The 23,463-nt window shown below is 39.1% G+C and overlaps 1 protein-coding gene and 1 non-coding gene across 2 annotated transcripts in view; both read left to right on the top strand.

Moving 5' to 3' along the window:
- Positions 1-23,463, top strand: part of ZNF804B (zinc finger protein 804B) — a 326,053-nt gene that overhangs the window by 6,868 nt on the left and 295,722 nt on the right. The window lies entirely within an intron of this gene.
- Positions 6,796-6,986, top strand: LOC142201654 (U2 spliceosomal RNA). Its single transcript, XR_012715577.1, has one exon. It is a non-coding gene; the product is annotated as a U2 spliceosomal RNA (small nuclear RNA).

Genomic DNA, 23,463 nt, shown 5'->3' with positions numbered 1-23,463 from the left:
AGGCTCTAAATCGACTTTTGCACATATTTAGCGCCGAAAAGGGAGGCAGGTAATTATTATTCTTCATCGTTTAATAATAGTAGTAATTAATTAATAATATTAAATAAATAATATTTATACATGAAGCTGCAATTTTTTTTAATAAATAATACAATTTATGATTAGGATTAACGGTGTTCATTAGCTGATTACATTGGATAGATATATTCCACAATAATGCCCGTTTGCTTTAGGCTAAAACTTTAAATTTCGTTTTTCTCACAATATTGATATTTGGACTTAGGCCATTTTTCCGTTGAGCTCTTCATATCTATCTCTCTGTGACAGTCATCCATAGGAAATCCCTTGTGTTGCTATTCCTATTTTGAGCACTAGGTGGCACTGCAGAGCCCTTCTGTTTTGCCTACCTTCTGGGCACTATACAGTATACAGGGCTCTGCCATCTGCATTTCTTTCTCCAGCTGTGCAGGAACCTTTATATGATGCTGTTGTGAAACTCAGAGGAAACATCTGACATGATTGTAGGAACAAAGGGCCAGGTAGTCGAGTTCTGCTGTTCCCGTTGCTCCAGCTTCATTTGTGACCCCAAAAGCGCCATTGAAGACTCTACCCATAATGTATAACGTCGCTAGACTGTCTTGTTGGGAACAGTTCTGTCCAAGTATCAGAAATAATGGGTTAAATGTTTGCGTTTGGATGGTATTTGTGAATAAAGTTATGCTATTGAACAGCATGACTAATATATATATATATATATATATATATATATATATATATATATTAGTGCTGTTTAGTTTTACACAAATATTACAAGGTTTTCCCATCATAAATATTTATGACGCACCGTATCATTACAGACTGTTTATTCTCTCTGCATATGATTATGGGGTCGGCCATCTTGCCTGAGCAGCAATAGACTGGAGGCAACTCATTGAGGTCTATGGGATAGTTTTCTAGACATGTTCTGTGCAGGAAAGGGGAGGAGATAAGTTGTGACATCATCATCGGTAGTGGATGGCTCAGTCGTGTCATCTATAGAGGTGTTATCTTCTATTCTAATGCTTCATGTGACTGCTGCAAAGAAAAAACTTGAAAGAAATGGACTATTTATAAGCTTAGTGGTCAGAGTGATAATTGCAGGATAGAGTATGTTTATAAAATATAGATAGTGACATGAAAAAATAAATATACATATCAAAAATTCATAAAAATATGTTTAACATAAAAGCATCAGGTCAAAACCCTTGACATACTGCGCTGCAATACACAACACAACCACTAGGTGGCTGGAGACACATGTAGCATATCGTTATTTGATACAATATCAGAAGATCGTGTTGTTTTGGAAAGCTGGTGATCTTGTCATCTGTAGCTTGTGTATTGTGATGGGGCCACTTAGGCCATAGGTCTGCTACATATCCTGATCATAGTGACTATACAGATCAATCAATCCTAATCAATCCTATCCATTACTCCAGAGAACCCCTTTAAACGCAAACCAAAATTCTGCCCGGACACTGATTTCTCCACCGAATATCAAAAAGTTAGAAGACCAAAAAATGTCCCATGTTGTGATCAATGCCCGTCCATACAATGCGCTGATCAGTTTTATGAAGTGCGGCCACCAATACGTATCAGTGACCGTGCGAGATAATCACAAAATTGTGCAACTCCCAGGACAGAATTCTAATTAAAGGGATCACGGCGGCTTTAATAAGGGACCTAAATCTATTGACTGAAACATTATTGAAAATCCCGGGTAAAAGCAGCGCAGAGCAGGATACTGAGCAAATAAAATAGGGTTATTGATTTTCGGTTTTGCTGATGTAATTTATCCAGAATTCATATACATGTAAGTGTATCTCTGAGTGTATACTGTGTATATGCTGTGTATATACGTAGCTCTGTATTGTATTATGTGGTATATAATATCAAAGCTATGTTATAGAAAATGGGGCTTTGGGCAACGGAGAAAGCAGAGACTCCTGGATCCCATCATTGGAAAAATGTTCTTGTCATTTTAAAATTTGCAAAAATTAAATAATATTGCTACAATGTTGAAATAATACTGCTATACTGTATCCAAATAATACTGGCGTATAGTATTAATATAATGCTGCCATACAGTATACAAATAATATGGCCCTATGGTATACAAATAATGCTGTCATAAAATAATAATGTAGTGATATTATACAGGATGAAAATAATACTAGCATACAATATCCAACTAATACTGCCATATAGTAGCCAAATACTACTACCATACAATATCCAACTAATGCTGCCATATAGTATCCAAATAATACTGTCATACAGTATCAATATAATACTGCCATATAGTATCCAAATAATACTACTATACAGTATTCAACTAATGCTGCCATATAGTATCCAAATAATACTGTCATACAGTATCAATATAATACTGCCATATAGTATCCCAATAATACTGTCATACAATATCCAACTAATACTGCCATATAGTATCCAAATACTACTACCATACAATATAAAACTAATCCTGCCATATAGTATCCAAATAATACTGTCATACAATATCCAACTAATACTCCCATATAGTAGCTAAATAATACTACCATACAATATCCAACTATTAATGCCATACTGTATCAATATTATACTGCCATATGGTATTCAAATAATACTAACATACAATATTCTACTAATACTGCCATATAGTATCCAAATAATACTGTCATACAATATCCAACTATTAATGCCATACAGTATCAATATAATAATGCCATATGGTATCCAAATAATACTATCATACAATATCCAACTAATACCGCCTTATAGTATTCAAATAATATTACCATACAATACCCAACTAATACTGCCATATGGTATCCAAATAATACGATTATATAATATCCAACTATTAATGCCATATAGTATCCAAATAATACTATCATACATTATCAATATAATACTGCCATATAGTATTTAAATAATATTACCTTATAATATCTAACTTATACTGCCATATAGTATCCAAATACTACTACCATACAATATCCAAATAATGCTGCCATATAGTATCCAAATAATACTGTCATACAGTATCAATATAATACTGCCATATAGTATCCAAATAATACCGTCATACAATATCCAACTAATACTGCCATATAGTATCCAAATAATACTACTATACAATATCCAACTATTAATGCCATACTGTATCAATATAATAGTGCCATATAGTATTTAAATAATATTACCATACAATGCCTAACTAATATTTCCATACAGTACCCAAACAATAAGACCTGGTATAGTTTCACTTATGGGGACCCCATATATGTTGGGATTTCTTTGAATATATATTTGCTATGGTTTATTCTGATTTCCTCGCTCTATGATTATTGTTGGTATTCCCTCACAGACACTTATCAGAGACTGCCTTCAGAAAGTCTGCCAGCTCTTGGGTTGTCTCCATAGCGATCAGCGCAGTAATACACATACAAAATTAAAATTTATAAAAAATTGTGAATTTCAACCAAAAAATTTAGATGAGCTGACAATTGCTGAAAATGTAAAGACGATGTCCGTCCCCTCAGCAGTGACCACTGGGGTAAAAGCTGCGCCCTGTGTCCTCCTCTGTATCACCAAGCTCCTCGCCCAGGGCACTGCTGTTTGTATGACCCGCTGGTTTTGGCCAGGAGATGACCCCACAGAAGCAGTGACCCCATCACCGGTCATACAGATCAATAAGGTCTAGAAGTACATTAATAGATTGTCTAAGATGGAGAAGATCTCTGTGTATTCCTTATAACCAACCCCCCCCCCCCCCCCCCCCCGCTACATCAGCACTATCACTGCTCCCAAGTTTACGTGTAAAGACATATGGAGGAGAGAATACACTGCTGCACAAAATATCTATCTATCTATATCCTATCTATCTATCTATCTATCTATCTATCTATCTATCTATCTACCTATCTATCTATCTATCTATCTATCTATCTATCTATCTATCTCCTATCTATCTATCTATCTATCTATCTCCTATCTATCTATCTATCTATCTATCTATCTATCTCCTATCTATCTATCTATCTATCTATCTATCTATCTATCTCCTATCTATCTATCTATCTATCTATCTCCTATCTATCTATCTATCTATCTATCTCCTATCTATCTATCTATCTATCTATCTATCTCCTATCTATCTATCTATCTATCTATCTATCTATCTATCTATCTATCTCCTATCTATCTATCTATCATCTATCTATCTATCTATCTATCTATCTATCTCCTATCTATCTATCTATCTATCTATCTATCTATCTATCTATCTATCATCTATCTATCTATCTATCTATCTATCTATCATCTATCTATCTATCTATCTATCTATCTATCTATCTCCTATCTATCTATCTATCTATCTATCTATCTATCTATCTATCTCCTATCTATCTATCTATCTATCTATCTATCTATCTATCTATCTATCTATCTATCTATCATCTCCTATCTATCTATCTATCTATCTATCTATCTATCTATCTCCTATCTATCTATCTATCTATCTATCTATCTATCTATCTATCTCCTATCTATCATCTATCTATCTCCTATCTATCTATCTATCTATCTATCTATCTATCTATCTATCATCTATCTATCTATCTATCTATCTATCTATCTATCTATCTATCTATCATCTATCTATCTATCTCCTATCTATCTATCTATCTATCTATCTATCTATCTATCTATCTCCTATCTATCTATCTATCTATCTATCTATCTATCATCTCCTATCTATCTATCTATCTATCTATCTATCTATCTATCTATCTATCTATCTCCTATCTCATATCTATTTATCTCTCTCTCTCTATCCATTCATCTGTAGCTACATTTGTAACCAGTGGTGTAACTCGGAATGGGAGGGCTGTGGCAAACTTTTGACATCCCCCCCCCCCGACCAAAGCCAAAGACCCCAACCTCCCCCCCTCCCCCCGCATTCCTGCGCACAGTATAATGTCCCATAGTGGCCCCAGCACACAGTATTATCCCCCGTAGTGGCCCCAGCACACAGTATTATGCCCCATAGTGGCCCCAGCACACAGTATTATGCCCCATAGTGGCCCCTGCACACAGTATTATCCCCCATAGTGACCCCTGCACACAGTATTATCCCCCATAGTGGCCCCAGCACACAGTATTATGCCCCATAGTGGCCCCTGCACACAGTATTATGGCCCCTGCACACAGTATTATGCCCATAGTGGCCCCAGCACACAGTATTATCCCCCATAGTGGCCCCAGCACACAGTATTATGCCCCATAGTGGCCCCTGCACACAGTATTATGCCCCATAGTGACCCCTGCACACAGTATTATGTCCCATAGTGACCCCTGCACACAGTATTATGCCCCATAGTGACCCCTGCACACAGTATTATGCCCCATAGTGGCCCCTGCACACAGTATTATCCCCCATAGTGGCCCCAGCACACAGTATTATGCCCCATAGTGGCCCCTGCACACAGTATTATCCCCCATAGTGGCCCCTGCACACAGTATTATCCCCCATAGTGACCCCTGCACACAGTATTATCCCCCATAGTGGCCCCAGCACACAGTATTATGCCCCATAGTGGCCCCTGCACACAGTATTATGCCCCATAGTGGCCCCAGCACACAGTATTATGCCCCATAGTGGCCCCTGCACACAGTATTATCCCCCATAGTGGCCCCTGCACACAGTATTATCCCCCATAGTGACCCCTGCACACAGTATTATCCCCCATAGTGGCCCCAGCACACAGTATTATGCCCCATAGTGGCCCCTGCACACAGTATTATGCCCCATAGTGGCCCCAGCACACAGTATTATGCCCCATAGTGGCCCCAGCACACAGTATTATGCCCCATAGTGACCCCTGCACACAGTATTATGTCCCATAGTAATAAACAGAGACCGAGAGGGGCTACCAGCATAAAAAACACTGTTACTTACCTCTCCCTGGCTCCACTGCGCTCCTCGGTAGTGTTGGCCATCTTCAATGACTTCCGGGATGTCACATAACCTGGGACCAAGGCCCCGGTTATGTGACATCAAGGACATCACAGAAGTAGGCCCGAAGCCTGTCTGGAGCCTGGAGAGGTAAGTAACACTGTTTGTTATGTTCCCTTACCTCTCCTGGGCCTCCGATCATTATACTCGGGGGTCTGGAAAGACCCTGAGTATAATAATAGTGCTTGTGGGGCCCGCGGCATCACTTACCGATGCCGGGCCCTGCCAGGATCAGTAAATAAATAGGGCCCATCAGCTGGTAATGGCCTATTTAAAAAATAAAAACGCAGCGGTAGCGGCTGTCACTGTGCCCCTAATGTCCCGATACCCTGGTAGTTGGCCTTACACTTCCAATAGTATCTAGAAGTAGCGGCGGCGAACCAGTATGACAAGCGCCATTACTGAGGTGAAAAGTAGGTCAAGAGATGACAAAGGGAAAAGAGTTGTCTCACATGTCCAGCAATAGGCGCCAAATTTATCACTTTACTGTAGTTCTGTAGGAGATGGTTGCCATGGACAACAAAGATGGCGTTTCCTTTAGACAATCTCATCAATAACCCAGTATAGGCCTCATTTATCCAGATTGTCTTTGTGGCAACCAATCAGAACTCAGCTTTCATTTTCTTTAAGCAATTTTAGACATGAAAGCTGAGCTCTGATTGGTTGCTCTGGAGAACAAAGCCAGATATACTGTACGGCATGTCCACATAGCAATAATACACGGAAAATCTATCGCTTCTCGGCCTTATGGCTAAGATCAAGTGTAGTATCTGTTCTTATCAGTTTAATATCTGATACGTCCCCTATCTGGGGACCATATATTAAATGGATTTTTAGAACAGGGAGCTGGAACCAGAGCTTGCTCTGTCCACTCCACGCATTGACCTGGTATTGCATTACTTCCAGGATCGGTGCAAAAAAAATAAAAAAAATAATAATAATACACGGAAAATCTGACATATATTTTGCCCTGTCCGAAATCCAAGACTGATCCATAGTGTGGACGGTGACAAGTCCATTGTACTAAGAAAATAGAAGCACGTGGCCCCCGTTTTTGGTGCTAAAACCACAGTATGAGAGGACAGGAGGCTTTTTTCAGTGTTGATAAATGAGGTGCCCCTTACTCATACCTCCTAAAATGTCAAAGGAGCAAAAGAGGGACAGAAACGGCAGTGCGCTATTAAGCAAATTAAGCCCCACCCACTTCCAGTTGACTCCACCCATTCCCATCAATTTCTCTTTGTGCCCCCACACAGTATAATCCCCCTACAGTCAACGTGATGTGATACACCCACACATTATAATGTCCCCCTCCGTTGGCCCCCACAGAATAAACTCCCATCCTAATGTCCCCCTCCATCCTCCCCACAGTATAATGTCCTCTTCAGTGTCCCCTATAGTTTAGTATCCCCCTGGACCTGCCTCAATAGTTTAATGTCCCCCTCTACGTTGCCCCTCCCTACAACTAACCCCACAATATAATGTCCCCACAAGTTGCCCCAGTTTAATGTCCACCCACAGGTTAATGCCTCCCTAAATGCCCTCAATCAAATTTGCCCCAATTATTTTTTTTTTTATTTATCTTTTTTTATTTATTTTTTTTTAATGTAGATTGTGAGCCCCACGTAGAGCTCACAATGTACATTTTTTCCTATTAGTATGTCTTTTTTGGAATATGGGATGGAAATCCATGCAAACACGGGGAGAACATACAAACTCCTTGCAGATGGTTTTATGCCCTTGGCGGGATTTGAACACCAGGACTCCAGCGCTGCAAGGCTGCAGTGCTAACCACTGAGCCACCGTGTGGCCCCTAATTTGCCCCTAATTTGCCCCTAATTTGCCCCTAATTTGCCCCTAATTTGCCCCAATTTTGTGCCCCCCTCCAGCTGCCCCCAGTTAAATGTCCTTCTCCAGTTTAATGGCCCCCTTTATCTGCCCCCACAGTTTAACATCCCCCCTCCACCTGCCCCAACAGTATAATGCTCCCCTCTAGTTGCCCCCAGTTTTAATGTAAAACAAAAATAAAACCGACTAGTCCTCGCCCCTCCTCGCTCCCCTGCCGTTCATCTGTCTTCGAAGCTTCCAGAGAGTAGAGGGCACGATGTGAGTGATGTCTAAGGTTGAGTGATCGGGATTGGAAAAGATCGGATTCCGATCGGCGATCGAGCAAATTTCACGATCGTGATCGGCTGGAAAATGATCGGAAATCGGATATTGAAATCTCAACCCTAAAAGTGACTTCTCCCATAGAGAAGCATTGGCTAGGATTGAGCGATCGGGATCCTGATTGGTGATCGAGCAAATTTCACGATCGCGATAGGCTGGAAAATGACCAGAAATCGGATTTTAAAATCGATCCTGAAATCTCAAGATCGGCTCAACCCTAGCAATGTCATTACATCACAAGTGGGGGGCATTAAAATTTGTGCAGGGCAAGTAGTGATGATGAAGGGGGGGCCACTTATGAAATCTTTGCACAGGGCCCACCGATGTGTTAAAACCAGTCCTGATCGCACTTATGGAGTTACGGATACTTGTCCCTTATGTAGTGCATGGATCGCCGGCCGCACATGCACACTTGGATTTAAAACCCGAATCCATTTACAGCTGCAACATGTGTATGTGAGTCATCTAGCCCTGACTACTCTACATCACAGAGGGTTAGCGGCCTGCGATTTCGGGGTGGGTAACCCCCTGCGATCATGCTGTGAATATCCGCGGCCTTAGACATTATTTAGCGTCCCTTTAATATCCTGATCTAACTTTAGCCCCTGAGTCCTCTGGGTAATTTTCCCCTTAAATATTCCGCTTTCCCTCATTTACATGACTCTACAAATCTCCGCTTCTATTTCTGCCTCATGGAAATAGGTTATGATGAGAATATCTGGGAACAGTTTTTTTTTTCTCCAGAATTTTGTTTATTCCCGAGTTTTCTCTAATCGCTTCGGACGGGCTCACATACTTTTTAATAGTGTCTCAATTTCCCAGCATTGCTGCAGTCTGGACCGTGAGGCGGCGCAGGAGATAGATGGCGCAGGCTTTAGCCTCATTCAGTGCATTTCATTTACGGAATCGCTGTGGATTGTGCTCGGTGACAGATGATTTGAGGATCACGTGGCGGGCGCTGCGGCCGGACTCAGGGACTGCCAGCTCTTCAGCTTCCTCAGCATTGATTATGCATTATGGCGGATAGGCCGAGGCCCCGCGGTACCTCAGGAGGTGTCCCGTTATGAAGAGCATGAAATGTCAGTAAACTTCAGGCTTCTCTGTACGAAATTATTGAGGCATTAAGTCACCTTGATCAAATATGACATTTGATCAAGATGACTTAATGCCTCAATCATTTCGGTGTTTGGGAACCTGCATACGAGGATGCGCCGTGTCACCACACGACTTTCAGATGTCTTTGTCTTCTGTGTTCGGAGGTAGAAGACAGAACCTACCTGACCTTAAGATATTACTTCTTACTGACATGGCTGCAAATAAGATTTGGATACAGGTCACATATCAGAGGCGTCACCTAAAGTTCCTGGGCCCTCATGTAAGATTTGTAATGGGGCCCTGACATTCACTTTTACTGAACCAAACATTGACTGACAAGTAGCGCTCCATCTCATTTTAAGAAGTAGTATATAAGCAAATATTATACGATTCAGCTGCTGCAGAACATCATTGTAATCATCTCAACTGATGAAGAATATCATAATACAGACCTCAGCTGCTGCAGAACATCATAATACACACCTCAGCTGCTGCAGAACATCATAATACGCACCTCAGCTGCTGCAGGACATCATAATACACACCTCAGCTGCTGCAGAACATCATGATACACACCCCAGCTGCTGCAGAACATCATGATACACACCTCAGCTGCTGCAGAACCTCATAATACACACCTCAGCTGCCGCAGAACATCATAATACACACCTCAGCTGCTGCAGAACATCATAATACACACCTCAGCTGCTGCAGAACATCATAATACACACCTCAGCTGCTGCAGAACATCATAATACACACCTCAGCTGCTGCAGAACATCATAATACAGACCTCAGCTGATGCAGAACATCATAATACACACCTCAGCTGCTGCAGATGATAGATAGATAGATAGATAGATAGATAGATAGATAGATAGATAGGAGATAGATAGATAGATAGATAGATAGATAGATAGATAGATAGATGATAGATAGATATGAGATAGATAGATAGATAGATAGATAGATAGATAGATAGATATGAGATAGATAGATAGGAGAAAGATAGATAGAGAGGAGAAAGATAGATAGATAGATAGATAGATAGATAGATAGATAGATAGATAGATAGATAGATAGGAGATAGATATTAGATAGATAGGAGATAGATATTAGATAGATAGATAGATAGATAGATAGATAGATAGATAGATAGATAAGAGATAGATAGATAGATAGATAGATAGATAGATAGATAGATAGATAGGAGATAGATAGATAGATAGATAGATAGATAGATAGATAGGAGATAGATAGATAGATAGATAGATAGATGATAGATAGATAGATAGATAGATAGATAGATAGATAGATAGATAGATATGAGATAGATAGATAGATAGATAGATAGATAGATAGATAGGAGATAGATAGATAGATAGATAGATAGATATGAGATAGATAGATAGATAGATGATAGATAGATAGATAGATAGATAGATATGAGATAGATAGATAGATAGATAGATAGATAGATAGATAGGAGATAGATAGATAGATAGATAGAAAGATAGATAGATATGAGATAGATAGATAGATAGATAGATAGATAGATAGATAGATGATAGATAGATAGATAGATAGATAGATAGATAGATAGATAGATAGGAGATAGATAGATAGATAGATAGATAGATAGATAGATAGGAGATAGATAGATAGATAGATAGATAGATAGATAGAAAGATAGATAGATAGGAGATAGATAGATAGATAGATAGATAGATAGATAGATAGATGATAGATAGATAGATAGATAGATAGATATGAGATAGATAGATAGATAGGAGATAGATAGATAGATAGATAGATAGAAAGATAGATAGATATGAGATAGATAGATAGATAGATAGATAGATAGATATGAGATAGATAGATAGATAGATAGATAGATAGATAGATAGATAGATATGAGATAGATAGATAGATAGGAGAAAGATAGATAGAGAGGAGAAAGATAGATAGATAGATAGATAGATAGATAGATAGATAGATAGATAGATAGATAGATAGATGATAGATATTAGATAGATAGGAGATAAATATTAGATAGATAGATAGATAGATAGATAGATAGGAGATAGATAGATAGATAGATAGGAGATAGATAGATAGATAGATAGATAGATAGGAGATAGATAGATAGATAGATAGATAGATAGATAGATAGATAGATAGGAGATAGATAGATAGATAGATAGATATGAGATGATAGATAGATAGATAGATAGATAGGAGATAGATAGATAGATAGATAGATAGATAGGAGATAGATAGATAGATAGATGATAGATATTAGATAGATAGATAGATAGATATGAGATAGATAGATAGATAGATAGATAGATAGATAGATAGATAGATAGATAGATAGGAGAAAGATAGATAGATAGATAGATAGATAGGAGATAGATAGATAGATAGATAGATAGATAGATAGATAATAGACAGACAGATACCGTTCCCTTATCTCCCCTCTCCTTTGCAGATATAACACTTGATACAGATTATATTTCTTCAGTTTTCTGAGTTCATTTTTTTTTTTTTTCATGCTTAGAAAATCCTAAATTCTCCTTGTAATTTTTTTCCTAATGCCTAAATTTTTTTTTCACCAATTGTATCAAAGAACGTGTCAAGTTCTCGAATTTGCCCTTTGATATATGTTCTGTCAGGAGTAGAGCAAACTGTCAAAAGATATTAGAAGAAATGGGGCGGCTGAAATCTCATGCAGATGTTTCCCCGAGGACAATTTAACTGGCAGAAAATTTAAGAAATCGCTTTGGATGAATGTGAATGAAGAAGAGCCATTATGGCTGCCAAAAAAAGATGATTTTTGGAAGTATGGGGACAGCCGTATGGGCTTAAAGGGTTAAATTGAGCTAGAGGGGGCCAGGGGGTATATATGGTGCCAGCGCTGTCTCATTGTTGGATTCCATGTAAGCGTCATGGGGGAAGTTTGACGTCTGAGATGGAGTGAGCAACTAAATTTAAAAATATAATATATATATAAAAAATCAAAAACACCCTTTTCCTCATATCAAGACCTTATTAGAAAAATAACTAAAATCATACATAATTGATACTACGACTTCCATAATGACCCAATTCATAAAAATTCATAATATTTATACCACACAATGGTCAAAAAAAATTATAAAAAAATGTAAAAAAAAAAAAAATTTCACCTAGACTCCCCCAAAAAAGAAAAAGTGATCCAGAAGTGGGTTTTTTTTGCCACCAAAGGTTACCATTAAAAATTACTGGACCGCTACAAAAAAAACAAGCCCTCCTATGGCTATACAGATAGAAAAAAGAAAAGGGATTTGTTTGGACTGGTTTCCAAAAATAGACACCTAAAAAAAGAGAATGTGACTTTGGTATTTCTGTGATCGTACCAATCTGCAGGGTAAAGTTAACATAAAAAAAACACAAAAACACTCAAAAAATATTCCTGTTATTTCCATTCCGTTCCAAAAAACAAATATTTTTTTAGAATGGTGAGAGTTCTCTTGCAGCATTGGGGATGCCCCCAGTGCTGTTTGAGCGCTGGGGCCCACCCCTAGTGCTGCGAGAGAACTAATTTGCATAAAGACGGAAAACTGAATATCTAGCGAACGGTGGTGTGGAGAAGACATCTAAAGGTAGGAGAGGAATAACCTTTCTTAAGGCTATTCCTACATGTTAAAGGGATTCTAATGATAGGATCCCTTTAAGTTCGGTACTTCCAAATGATGCCATTAAAAAAACTGCCTATCCGACAATAAAAAATAAACAAAACAACACACCATGCTACATTGACAAAAAAGTCTCCAGTCCTAAAATAGCTGTGGTGCCAAGTGTGTAATAATAGTATAGAGAGACGTATGGGAGAAGTTTTTATTGGCACGGTTTGTAGGTATATGGGGTTTATAGGAAGCCAGAGTATTCAGGTGATAGGTAAAGCTCCAGATATCTTTTAACCTTTAATATCCTCCATCCCCTGTGGATATAATGCACTCTCCAGATCTGCTTTACTGGAACGGTAAATGTTCTACTGAATGTCACATTGTATGACTATAATACCGCATTACCACTCACATTATCAATATCATATTCTCCTCTAATGCAGCCTTCAGCAACTTTACTACTTAAGTCCAAACCTAATCTGAAGATGCCTCGTATGATATAAAATATCCATCAATGCAGCGTCACATCATAATGCACTATAGTGCGGTGTCCTGTAATGGTATATGGAGCATAGTAGTATAATATGACACAACACTCCTCCGTTGTACCGTATGTCAGCAGGATTACATTGTGATATACAGCATGCTTACTTACTGTCTCCAATATATTTTCAGTTACAGTCCTGGCAAATTGGCACATCCTGGTAAACTCCTCCTTATAAAAGGGTGTGGTTTATGCTAACCCCACCCACAGGTGGGTGTTCTTGTCTGGTTTGGAGGTAGTTCTGGGGGCAGGACTTAAAGGGATCATCTAGGATTACAAAACATGGCTTCTTTCTTCTTCTTGGGAAGTGATACTGAATGGCCATGTGACCATTGGTTATGATGTCATTTCCTGAAAAGAAGAAAGCAGTCATGTTTTTTAATCATGGATAACCCCTTTAAATGGAATCCCTTAATTCTTAGGATAGTTGTCACAAAGGTCAGACTCCAATCATATCTATCTATCTATCTATCTATCTATCTATCTATCTATCTATCTATCTATCTATTCTATCTCCTATCTATCTATCTATCTATCTATCTATCTATCTAATCTATCTATCCATCTCCTATCTATCTATCTATCTATCTATCTATCTATCTATCTATCTATCTATCTAATCTATCTATCCATCTCCTATCTATCTATCTATCTATCTATCTATCTCCTATCTATCTATCTATCTATCTATCTATCTATCTCCTATCTATCTATCTATCTATCTATCTATCTATCTATCTATCTATCTATCTATCTAATCTATCTATCCATCTCCTATCTATCTATCTATCTATCTATCTATCTATCTATCTCCTATCTATCTATCTATCTATCTATCTAATCTATCTATCCATCTACTATCTATCTATCTATCTATCTATCTATCTATCTATCTCCTATCTATCTATCTATCTATCTATCTATCTCCTATCTATCTATCTATCTATCTATCTATCTATCTCCTATCTATCTATCTATCTATCTATCTATCTATCTATCTATCTATCCATCTCCTATCTATCTATCTATCTATCTATCTCCTATCTATCTATCTCCTATCTATCTATCTATCTATCTATCTATCTATCTATCTCCTATCTATCTATCTATCTATCTATCTATCTCCTATCTATCTATCTATCTATCTATCTATCTATCTATCTATCTATCTCCTATCTATCTATCTATCTATCTATCTATCTATCTATCTCCTATCTATCTATCTATCTATCTATCTATCTATCTATCTCCTATCTATCTATCTATCTATCTATCTATCTATCTATCTATCTATCTATCTATGAGTTTATCTTTCATCTATCTTTCTCTTCCTTATAAAAGTATCAGCCAAAAAATAAATAAATAGAAAACTAGACTAAAGCTTCCATGCTTCTATATAACATCTATTACTGGGTCATCTGGCAGAGGATAAGAACATTGGCAGCTGTAAGTGACAGAACAGTTCATTCTAAAACGTTGTTGAAATATTCTGTGCTAAATCCCATTACAGGAATAAGAATAAAAAAATGTATTTTATTTTTTTCTTATTTTTTTTTTTTGAAAATGCTGCGGCGGCACTTATTCTAATTGGAAATTGTATAAATACTGCTGAGACGGCAGATTATCCTTAAAGGTCTAAAAATACGATATGACGAGAGACGCCGTATAGGTGACGTTAGCGGAGAAAGCGTTAATGTCTTAAGTTCTTTACTGGGAACGTAGATAGATATGGATGGGACGTAAGCCAAAGGATGGGCGAGGTGGAGCGCGGCCATACACAGGGCCCTCCGCGCTGACATCGTCTCCGCTGCCAGGACCGGTCTTATACATTGCGAAGTCTGATCATGAGATGTAATTAAACCTACAGTAATCCTCCTATCTTAAATTGCTTGGCAGATGGCAATTTGGTGGCCAGATGGACCCGGGTTGCCTCCTCATTCACTGCTCGCGTGTAACTGATATGCGATAAGGGCATCAGGAATTTGCAAGCCTGTCAATACGATTTTAATTCCAAATTGCAATGAAACAGAAAAGGAAAATGGAAATGATTTTATTGATCAGCTCTTAGAAGAAGGAGCCGCCGCATGTGGCGAGAAGTGATAGATTCGCCTCGGCCCCCGAGCCTTCCCGGCTTTGATATCTGCCAATTTTTTGTCAGGCTCGATAATATCCAATTACCTCTGCGAGGCATGCTCTAAAATTATATAGGACACATTAAGCTTTATCAGATGTCATTCATTGGCTGGAGAGACGCGCCACTCACTCATTTACGGAAAAAAAACACCCCAAGACGTGAGATGGAATGGGCTGTCTGGTTGTACAGGTGGAGCAGACTTTATGGAATATGGACACGATGATTGTGTAATGGTTACTTTTTCTTTTGGAAAGGGAAACCGTCAGCAGGATTTAAAGGGAATGTATCACTGTGTTTTATTCAAATATATATATATATATATATATATATATATATATATATATATATATATATATTCATTCAATTAAAATATTAATTTTTACTATAATAATTAAAAAATAAATAAATAGAGAATAAATAAAAAATAAATAAAATGTGTATAAATAAATAATTAATAAATATTTATTTTTAATAGGTTTTTCTTCTATTATTATATAATAGTTTATATTAATATTATATAATAATATATTTAATATTAAATTTTATATATATATATATATATATATATATATATATATATTTAATATAAATATATAAAAAAATACAAATAATATAAAACATTAATAAATATTAAAAATATTATAAATATATTAATAAATATATAAAATTTTAAAATAATACATTTCATTAATATAATAATATATTATATATATTATAAAAAAAGCTAAAAAAAAATTATTATTTATATATATATATATATATATATATATATATATATATATATAATCATTTTTTTTTTTTTTTTTTTTTTTACATTTACATTGTGAACCCCATATAGGGCTCACAATCTAAATTTTTCCCTATCCGTATGCCTTTGAAGTATGGAAGGAAATCCATGCAAAGAAAGGGAGAACACACAAACTCCTTGCAGATGTTGTCCTTGGCAGGATTCGAACCCAGGACTCCAGCGTTGCACTGAGCCACCATGTTTCCTCTTATTTATTCTATTTCCTGTACATGATTATGGGGTCGGCCATCTTGCCTGAGCTTCTCTTCTCCTCTGTTAACAGCATTTAGTGATCTGCTTTACAGCAGTCTCATGGCCATAGGCAGCAATAGACTGGAGCTGACACATTGAGGTTTGTGCGGGGAGTAGATGAGCCCAATTCCGTACCTCAGTCCTATTTCCTTAATGACGATGGGCTAGTTGGACGATTTGGCTCCTCACCAATCTAATACAGTCCTATGAAAAAGTTTGGGCACCCCTATTAATCTTAATCATTTTTTGTTCTAAATATTTTGGTGTTTGCAACAGCCATTTCAGTTTGATATATCTAATAACTGATGGACACAGTAATATTTCAGGATTGAAATGAGGTTTATTGTACTAACAGAAAATGTGCAATATGCATTAAACCAAAATTTGACCGGTGCAAAAGTATGGGCACCCTTATCATTTTATTGATTTGAATTCCCCTAACTACTTTTTACTGACTTACTGAGGCACAAAATTGGTTTTGTAACCTCAGTGAGCTTTGAACTTCATAGCCAGATGTATCCAATCATAAGAAAAGGTATTTAAGGTGGCCAATTGCAAGTTGATCTCCTATTTGAATCTCCTCTGAAGAGTGGCATCATGGGCTACTCAAAACAACTCTCAAATGATCTGAAAACAAAGATTGTTCAACATAGTTGTTCAGGGGAAGGATACAAAACGTTGTCTCAGAGATTTAACCTGTCAGTTTCCACTGTGAGGAACATAGTAAGGAAATGGAAGACCACAGGGACAGTTCTTGTTAAGCCCAGAAGTGGCAGGCCAAGAAAAATATCAGAAAGGCAGAGAAGAAGAATGGTGAGAACAGTCAAGGACAATCCACAGACCACCTCCAAAGAGCTGCAGCATCATCTTGCTGCAAATGGTGTCACTGTGCATCGGTCAACTATACAGCGCACTTTGCACAAATAGAAGCTGTATGGGAGAGTGATGAGAAAGAAGCCGTTTCTGCACGTACGCCACAAATAGAGTTGCCTGAGGTATGAAAAAGCACATTTGGACAAGGCAGCTTCATTTTGGAAACAAAAATTGAGTTGTTTGGTTATAAAAAAAGGCGTTATGCATGGCGTCCAAAAAGAAACAGCATTCCAAGAAAAACACATGCTACCCACTGTAAAATTTGGTGGAGGTTCCATCATGCTTTGGGGCTGTGTGGCCAATGCCGGCATCGGGAATCTTGTTAAAGTTGAGGGTCGCATGGATTCCACTCAGTATCAGCAGATTCTTGAGAATAATGTTCAAGAATCAGTGACGAAGTTGAAGTTACGCCGGGGATGGATATTTCAGCAAGACAATGATCCAAAACACCGCTCCAAATCCTCAGGCATTCATGCAGAGGAACAATTACAATGTTCTGGAATGGCCATCCCAGTCCCCAGACCTGAATATCATTGAACATCTGTGGGATGATTTGAAGCGGGCTGTCCATGCTCGGCGACCATCTAACTTAACTGAACTTGAATTGTTTGTCCAAAATACCTTTATCCAGGATCCAGGAACTGATTAAAAGCTACAGGAAGCGACTAGAGGCTGTTATCTTTGCAAAAGGAGGATGTACTAAATATTAATGTCACTTTTCTGTTGAGGTGCCCATATTTTTGCACCGGTCAAATTTTGGTTTAATGCATATTGCACATTTTCTGTTAGTACAATAAACCTCATTTCAATTCTGAAATATTACTGTGTCCATCAGTTATTAGATATATCAAACTGAAATGGCTGCTGCAAACACCAAAATATTTAGAACTAAAAATGATTAAGATTAATAGGGGTGCCCAAACTTTTTCATAGGACTGTATTTATGGCCTCCCCTAAGATAAGGACATGAGGTTTGTAGAGCTGGAGATCCCTTCTGAACTTAGAATTCAATAGACCAAATCAGATCTCTCTATCGCCCCCTCAGGTAAGTGTGCAAAATTACAGCTTAGAACGAAAACGGCGTCTTCCGCATAACAAGAAAAGCGACCCGCGCCTGATTCATGACTCATTGAGTCTTTGCCAAGAATATTTTAATAATTTCGCCATAAAGATACATCACATTGCTTTATTTGACACCGCACTAGAGATGCTACAGACTGGGACAGGTTTAAGTAAACTATTAAATCAAATCTCAATTATGTAATTAAATTGAATATTTAATCCATAAAAACGCTTCTTAAGGTGACAGCTCGCACACTAAAGGGGATCAAATGATGTTTCGAGATGATAAAATTGACTTCATAAGGCAGAGCAATCATTTCAGCTGCTAATTGCCGAGTTCTAGGAGTGCGCCGAACCTCTCGCCTTCACCCGGAGCGCAACATGAAGATCAGGGATTAAGAGTTTGCAGTATTTCAGTAGAGATAAAGTACTTTGTAAGGTTGCTGGCTTGACAAAATTAGGTCTTATCCCATTGTCTTGCTTTACTGCTGTGTGGTAAAATGCTGAAAAGGCTCATTTTGCTTTTCAGCTGCATGGTAAAATGGTAAAAAGGCCAGTTTTGCATTACAGGTATGTAGTAAAGTGCTGAAAAGCTAATTATCTTTGCAGCTATGCTGTAAAATACTCAGAAGGTCCATCTTGCTTCACAGCTATGCTGTAAAATGCTCCAAAGGCACATTATGACTTGCAGCTATGTTGTAAAATGTTGAACAGGTTAATTTAGCTTTGCAGCTGTTGTAAATTGCTGAAAAGCCTCATTTTACTTTTCAACTGTGTGGTAAACTGCTGAAAAGATTCATTTTGCCTTGCAGTTGTGTTGCAAAATACTGAAAAGGCTCATTTTGCTTTGCAGCTATGCTGTAAAGTGCTCAAAAGGCTTATTTTGACTGACAATTAAGGTTGAGCCAATCTTGAGATTTCAAAATCCATTTTCCGATCATTTTCCAGCCGATCCCAATTGTGAAATTGGCTTGATCGCCGATCGGGATCCGATCTTTCCTGACCCCGATCGCTCAACCCTGGTCAGGGGTGAACCTACCTCTTTCGCCGCCTGAGATGAATGACAGAAAGCCCCCCCCCCCCCGGAGGAGGGGGCGGAGTGGAGGGGTGTGGCGGAGCAAATGGGGCGGGGCTTAGCGGCGTTCGCAGGCGGGGAGAGGACCTGCTCTCTGCCTGAGCATGAGGGGAGGCTGCTGGAGCAGCGCTGCGTCTACAGGGCCTCCCCAATCCACAGTTCGGTGCTAAGCCAGTCCAGGACAGCTTTTCCTGGACTGGCTTAGGTAAGCAAAAATGCCGCCCTCCCTGGGGTCCTGACATAGCGCCGCCTGAAGCGGTTGCTTCAGGTCGCCTCATGGGAGGTGCGGCGCTGACCCTAGTCAATGCTTTTCTATGGGAAAAGTCACTTTTAGGGTTGAGCCGATCTTAAGATTTTCAAATCCAATTTCTGATCATTTTCCAGCCGATCCCGATCGCCAATCGGGATCCAATCTTTTCCAATCCCGATTGCTCAACCCTACTGACAATCTTATGGATCATTGTGACTTGTAGTATTATGTAGGTGCTATGAATGGTAGTATTGTGAAAGCGTCATAGCTGACGGTGTTATAAAGACACTGTGTGACTAGTTCTTTTATGTGAACACTATGGCTGACACTTACAAGGTGATCATGGAGGGTACTGTTATGAGGGCGCTATGAATGGCCCTATTATAGGTTATAGGAAAAAATGCCCCTTATAATTAATCCTGCCCATTGGAAGTATGGACCGTGCACCACAACTTCTTGTCTACAGTGGCAGTGATGTCTATATAATACCGCCAGACACTACACCTCTAGTAAATCATACTGATACAATATACGGTATGTGTCTTCCACCCCTCTCATGTGTTATACCATACACAAAGCCACTAATATCAGTGCACATTAATGTGGAGATAGCATTCACACTGCCGGAGCGCCGGTTTTTGTACTACAGTATTTGGGGGACAGAGAATCGATGGAACTTCTGTTTCTTTTCTTAGCCGGAGATAAATCCCAGAGTCAAACAGTATATGCGAAGAAAACGGAGAACTAATCCATGTGTAATGCTGGATTAGTTTCCCAATGTGAACATAACAAGTTGGAAAACTAGGTGATCTAATCCAGAATTCAATACTGGATTACTTCCTAAGAGATGAAACGCGTCGTGTGCAAAACCAGTTCCACAAGCATGGGGAGAGATAAATATCCGGGGTTAGACACGTACACTCGCCGCATTCTTAATTTCCTGGAAACATTAAGCTTTCTGGGGAATGGATTAAATCTAGATGGATTGCATTGCTCTCAAGAGGCTTCCTATACAAGTGATGGAGTCAAGACTTACACTTGGTACGAGTCCCCCCTACTTTAATGGTATAGGCCCGTCACATCATTCCAGCTTTGCAACAAATTTAAAGATTACAATGTATCTTAGATTCAAATTGTACCAATTAGGTCTTTAGTTGCTCTGCAAACCCATGTGTTTCGATGGTTACAGACTACCGTCAACGCCTGTGTAGTCTAATCTTACAGCAAAAACCTTCTGTTCCCTTTTTTTTGCTGACATACATGTGTTAGGGTTAGTTCACATGTAGTTTTTTGGTCCGGATTTTGATCAGAATCCGGACCAAAATGCGACGAAAGTCGTCGATGCTTCCGACAGTCATGGATTTCCACTCCGGATTACGCCCAAATGAATGGGCCTAGTCCGGAGGGATTGACTTGACACGGACACCGCAGCGGTTTCCGCCGTGGAATCCCGAGTCAAGATAGGGCAGGTCCCTTATACCGCTCGCGGAAAAAGGAAATGACCGGCTCCCATTGAATTCAATGGGAAGCAGTTTTGTGTCTTGGATTTTGACGCGGATTCCGCATCAAAATCCGGACCAAAAAACTACATGTGAACTAGCCCTTATGCTAGGTTCTTACAAGTGTTTTAGTGAATCCGTTTGCTATTCCGAAAAAGTCCTAAAACATGGCGGACCCCACTATAGTCTAGGGGGTCCGCAGGTAACCCCTTTTTAAGGCAGACAGGGTTCAAAGGATGGAAACCGAGCGCTAGTGTGAATCTAGTCTTAGAGTAAGGGATAGATTAAAGGGAATGTAGTATTAGGGTAAGTTCACACAGAGTTTTTTGGTTAGGTTTTTGAGGCCGTATCCGTGAAATCAATGGGAGCCGCTTAGGAGTTTTTTACGGGAGTCGTCCCGGAAAAAGAAGCGAGGTGCTCATTCTTCAGGCCGAGTCGCCTCGCGATTCGGCCTGAGGACGCTCCCTCTTCCATTCATTGGGCCTAATCCGGAGCTGAGCGCGTGGCTGGATGCCGCTGCAGTCGCGGCTTTTGGACTCCGCCTCAGGTTCTGGTCCAAAAAGCCCCCGTGTCAACTTACCCTAACTGAAAAGCTATTTGTTGGACTAGTATGAGGTTATTTTTGAGTGGTTTACATTTTTTCGGGGGGACATGAAGGGGGGTCCCTTCTCACCAACTAAAACGCCCTGAAGCACCTATTACATATTACATGTATTACATGGACAGTATATTGTATTATTCAGCACCCCGTAGTGCTTCCTATACCCTATGGAGCTACTGCGGGGGCGCTGAACACTTGTTGTGTTCTTATATTTATAGCAGGGGGTCGCTGGGGATCACTATCAATTGTGACTACAGGGAATTTTTGTAGTCTGTTGCCATACAAAATGGTAAGATTCTATTTTTCAATCAAAACCTTTGCAATGTTGTTTCCATTTTCCAAGATCCTCTACATGAGCTACAATACCCTGGAGGACTCTGTCATGGACATCCCATTGGTTCCAACACCAACCCTGTGGGGGCGCTGCAAGGGAATCGAACATTTACTGATGGGAGGGGTAACAGTACATTGAAACTTAAAAAGCTTGCAGTCAGGGTGGCCTTCTAAAACAAAGGCCCATTTCATTATTTCTAGATATTTCTAGAATGTTCTAGATACACCGCCGCAGTGATGTGATGGAATGAGCGGGATAGTTTCTTTTTTTTTTATTGTGCAATAAATACCGTTTCTTTACAAAATATATTTTCCGCTATATGACAAATTGGGCCAGCAGGTTGCATGGATTTCTCGTGGTACATCCAGCTGGCTTAATCTGTCAGGCCAGGCTGCGGAGTCAGGCAGCTGAACTGCGTGTTGGTCAGAGGAGGTGAAAATCCTGTTAGATATAATTGTTAGAAAAGAGCTGCAGGAAAGCACATTGCGATGGAAGCGGCAGGAGAGAGTTTAGCTACCCCGCACGACCACAGACGTTATTACCAGTGGCCATGTACTAGGAAGCACAGTAACCTTCCATTCATCTGGTAACATCGGGACCTTATATATGCCAGATTATGGGATGGTCTAAGTTATCAGATGTATATACGTGTAGGCGCACCTGATAGCAATGTACTATGAAGACTCGTGTTAATATAAGGGGAAATATTGGAGACAGTGGGCTCCAAATGGGTTTAAGAATAATAAAAGAACCTTTACCCAGCTCTGCGATCTCCCACCGTTGCTTGGATCCGTTTACTGTTCCCATCGCAACACAGCAGGAAGTGGCTGGAAACGCCAACACAGTCTGCCAAAACTAGAGATGGTCGAACTGGTTCGTAACGTATCAGATTCAACCAAAAATTGAATGTGACACTTAGGGTTGAGCGATCGGGATTGGAAAAGATTGGATCGAGTAAATTTCGCGATCGGAATTCCAATCCCGATCTTTTCCAGTGGGATCGAGGTCGGAGGTTATCTCAAGATCGGCTCAATAGAGATGAGCGAACAGTAAAAT

Source organism: Leptodactylus fuscus, chromosome 4 (assembly GCF_031893055.1).
Source record: "Leptodactylus fuscus isolate aLepFus1 chromosome 4, aLepFus1.hap2, whole genome shotgun sequence".
In the NCBI taxonomy this organism is placed as follows: domain Eukaryota; kingdom Metazoa; phylum Chordata; class Amphibia; order Anura; family Leptodactylidae; genus Leptodactylus; species Leptodactylus fuscus.
Note: the sequence above shows the minus strand (reverse complement) of the source record. Positions and strands in the feature narration are given on the sequence as shown.